Source organism: Rhipicephalus sanguineus, chromosome 8 (assembly GCF_013339695.2).
Source record: "Rhipicephalus sanguineus isolate Rsan-2018 chromosome 8, BIME_Rsan_1.4, whole genome shotgun sequence".
In the NCBI taxonomy this organism is placed as follows: Eukaryota; Metazoa; Arthropoda; class Arachnida; order Ixodida; family Ixodidae; genus Rhipicephalus; species Rhipicephalus sanguineus.
The window spans coordinates 46,815,650-46,820,192 of NC_051183.1; the positions used below are offsets into that span (position 1 = coordinate 46,815,650).

General features: G+C 45.5%; 1 non-coding gene across 1 annotated transcript; it reads left to right on the forward strand.

Annotated features, from left to right (window-relative positions):
* The first annotated feature begins 3,939 nt into the window (after window positions 1-3,939).
* Window positions 3,940-4,011, forward strand: Trnat-ugu (transfer RNA threonine (anticodon UGU)). The gene has a single exon. It is a non-coding gene; the product is annotated as a tRNA-Thr (tRNA).
* The last annotated feature ends 532 nt before the right edge of the window (window positions 4,012-4,543 follow it).

The following is a 4,543-nucleotide window of genomic DNA, read 5'->3' on the forward strand; positions in this document are numbered from 1 at the left end:
GCCGCTGTAAAACGCAAGGCTACACGACATTGTTCATATGTTGCACATAAAGTCTTGCTCGTATCCACCCTCAGTATTTTACTCCTTTTTTGTTATACTAAAGCGCCGCCTTGTACTTTTGATTGTTCTGTAAAACCGCAAGGTTGCCTCCAAAGAAATTATGCCGTGGTTTTTTATTTCTTCTTTCAATACAAAGTGCTTTCCCACCTCCTGAAATGCGACCGGTAGGTGCCGTGAGCAACTTTCAAACACATTGTTCTGTCCCCTTCAATGGCGCTATGTGGAAAGCACGCCTTGCTTCGCTTACATGACCAGCCAGAAACCGTGCCCTTTCACGGCAGGTAACGATTGTTTTTGGGGCGCCGCTTGCGTTAGCAGCCTCCTCGCATCCTTTTTATTCGGGCAGCTCAACAGAAAAAGGGGAGTTGCAGTGCCGTGACTCACAAGATTCAAGACCGCCCCGCAAAGCGGCCGCCTTGAGCATGATTCGGTGAAAACATCTGAATCATCCTTCGTTGTACTTGGACTTTTTTCAAACTCTCTCCTCGCATTGAGAAAGAGATAGAGGAAGAAAAAAATCACAGAAATAGAAAAAAAAATATCTCTTTGTGGTGCGCAGATACGCTACAGTTCGGACAATACCCCATGTGAATAGAATTCAAATGATTTACCGCACGGCTAACCCTACCTTTATAAATGCGCACACACAAATACACACACAAAAACGTGTATAGGGAACTCAAGCTCAAGTTTGGGCGCGACGCTCGCACGGCCGAGCTATGCTTCATTGTGGGCAGACGCTGCCCGCGAAGGCGAAGGCGGTTTGTCACTGGATTTGGCAGCGGTGGCGGCAAGGACACGTGCGCGCATGCGCTCCTAATTCGGCCCGAGCACTGCTAGTCAGCAATAGTTACATTGCTGCATTGGAGTACAATCCGAGAGCTCTGCGCGGTAGCGGTAGCGGTTCTTCCTTGTCGGCTTCTCCTGTCATCTCTTCCCACGTATATACATATATATATATATATATATATATATATATATATATATATATATATATATATATATATATATATATATATATATATATATATATATAGTACACGACAGTCAGGTTTGATTTTTAATCCACCCGCCGCGCTAGTCTAGTGGTTATGGTGCTGGATGGTCGCGGAATCGAATCCCAGCCTCGGCGGCCGCATTTTCATGGGGGCGAAATGATAGAGGCCCGTGTACTTACATTCAGGTGCACGTCCCTCATAGTCATATCGCGGTTTTGGAACGCAAGAACCTCCAGTTATGTACCTGTGTAATAAGCTGTTATATCTATCGAGTTCTCTAGTTCATACGACACAATTGTAACTGTAATTATTTACAGATCGTTTTATTGTCTATCGTAGTCGACACGTTACCTTGCCACATAATGGGTACAAACAAAAACTTTCGTTTGCCCTCATTCGATTTCATCCTTAAAGATAAGGATGTTCATTACTGCACAAGCTATCACATTTAGCGGTGAAATAATTTTAATGTGTACCGCGATCAAGAACTCGCATTCGGCGTGTCATCATTTGCAAAATTTCAGCGGGAACCACTCATTCTTAGTAAGTGTACACCAGTTATGTTCTTAAAAAGTCACGAAGCTTTCTCCATCCCATCGAACAGTAGCAGAGCCAGAATTTTTTTAGGGGGGGGGGGGGGGTGTTCAGCCATGCTTTATGCATGTTCGCGCGTGCATTTGTATGTGCGCGTGTATATATACAAATACAAAGCCTCCTATCTGGCCACGCCCCCGCCATATGGTTCAGTGTCTCAGCGTCCGTGGTTTCAGGAGTGAGGTGTATCCGGAGGCGTGCGCAGTTGCAAGAACAGGCCCCATCTAAACGATATGCAACATTTCAGCAATAAACTGGTCACCGTATTTCGTGCACTTGGGCTTTGCCAAAGTCGCAACTTGCATCTACGTAGAGATTTCACAGTGCCCACTAATCGTGCACAGGGCCATCCGGAAACTTTCGCGACCCGCCCTTACAAAAATGTATTTAGACAGTCTATTGACTGTCTAAATCTATTTTTGTAAGGTCTGACACCGCGAAGAACGATTAACAGAATGCTGTTCCGGCACTAAAGCAATGAGGCCCTGACAAACCGCGGAAGAAGGGTGCACTTATCTCAAGCAGGAGCGTTAGACTCTCCCGCTTAGAACTGTATGTAGTTGCAGGGTTAAAAATATTGGGCCGCAAGAATCACTAGGCAAAATGTCAACCAGATGATTAAATGTTAGTAACCCGCATAATTTTCCAGTACCACATTTTGATTCATTCTGTGTTTTTTTTTTAGGGACACCATACAGCGCTCCCATAGTAGAGTGCCCTAAATCGTCTTATATGTACCTTTTTGCGGCGGATCTGTTATTCCAGGGGATCGCGGCATGCGTAGACCAAGAACCCCAGCGCCACTTAGGAGGCAGTGGTGTACATTTAAGCGTTAAATTGGAAGCTCTTGCTCCTTCTGTTGAATGCCAGAAGAAATTATTGCATTAGAAAGAAATACCCGTCGAATAAAGAAACAAATGAATAAAACAAAATTAGTTTTCCTGCAAGGCGGGATTATTATAAGCAAGTCAGCGCACAGGAAATGCTTAAGAAAGTACTAGTAAATGCGTGCGCAGGAAATTCTTATTGCATTTCATTATTCAATTTGTTTGCATATTCAGCTATGCGCTTTCCGCATTAGTCCATAGCCGTCGGTAGGGCAAATGCAGCTTTCTTAAAGTATTTTTTTTTTTGGTCCCGCGAACGCCGCAATGACTAAGTGAACGCTCATGTTCCGCGCCTCGAGCCATGCTTGAGAGGTCACGTGGTATTTTTTGTACGTACCGTTCCCTGATCACGCCGCATTTTTCGTCTGATGAGGCATATGCAAGGCTTCCGCCTTAACAAACGCAAAACATGAAAATCCTCGCGCATTCTTCGCAACCTTGTAAGCACGCGACCGCCGCCTCTTTTCGAGCACTTGAAGAAACCGCTCAGGAAAATGAACGGGTCGACAAGGGCAAGTGGTGGCGACCGACAATAGAGTTATCTTTTCTTTGAGACAGAACGAGGAAGGTGCTCGTGGCGCGTGAAGTACCTGTGGCATCTCACTTGACCTCGGTTTGACGCCGCAAACAGCGCTCTGTGGACACGCTCGGGCTACTGCCTGCTGCGGGTGGCTCCGAAAATAAACGCTCAGCGTTTGGCTTAGCTTTCCCGAATTAAAGGTTAGTATCAGGTTAAGGTAGTTACGCTGCAGGGTAGTGGATGAAAGCTTGAAATAATCGCCGCGCTACGAGCGATTATTTTTATTCTTCGCGCGAGCAGGCAGCAACTATTACAGAGCGATCTGGGTCGTTGCCTGACAGCTCAATTACGCACCATTGTTGCGTTTTCGCAGATCTTCATTTTTTTCGTGATATAGTTCTTGCTGTTCTGTTTCTTGTTCTTTATGATAACGCTCGATTCGAGATTTATCTAAGTCGGTACATATCATAGGTACGTATTATTATCATAATCGTCATAGATTTCACAATAATCATGATCAGGTAAAATATCTCGCTGCTGAGGTTGAGGACACGGGTTCGATTCCCGACTAGGTGTCGTTATCATCTTACTGAATGACCGCGAACCGTCACACACACTCTACTGCTGCACATTGGAATAGTCTGATCTAAGATACCGGCACATCGCTTCGTACGACGAAAAAATGTGGAGTAAGGTGTGATATTTCTTACGTAAAATATTCCAGCTTTACTTTCGAAGAGGACAGGACAGAGAAGCATCCGTCTCTGTCTTGTCGTCGTCCAAAGTAGCGCTGGAATATATTTTAACAATGTATCGCCGAATATCCCCGCATTGTGTTTTGTTGAAGTAATATTTCGAAAAACTGGACGGGAGGATGACCGCCGCCGTAGCTCAGTGGTAGAGCATCGGACGTGTTATTCGAAGGTCGCAGGTTCGGTCCCTGCCGGCGGCAAGTTATCTTTTCGTCCACTTTACTTTCTTCACATTTGTATTCTAAATACTACAGATAACACCCCCTATACTGTCCTTGGCGTTATTGTCTGTCAGTTCTCATTAATATTGTGTCTAACAAAGAAAACGAGCCCTTAAGAGTCATCTTCTTTCCTTCGCTTATTGTTTCTTAGTTCTCATTAATATTGGGCCTAACAAAGAAAACGAGCCCCTAAAAGTAATCTTCTTTCCTTCGCAGGTCCCTTAGAAATTCGCCTTAGACGACTTGAAGGCGAAAGCCACCATCTTCCGCTGCTTTTCTTTCTCAGTCGATTTGTTGATTCCCCCCCCCCCCCCTAATACTTTCTGCACCTAACGTGGTTTTGCACTGCCTCCGTGATCGGGCCAGCTAAGACCAAGTGCCCCGCCACGGTGGTCTAGTGGTTATGGCGCTCGACTGCTGACCCGATGGTCGCGGGATCGAATCCCGGCCGCGGCGGCTGCATTTTCGATGGAGGCGAAAATGTTTGAGGCCCGTGTACTTAGATTTAGGT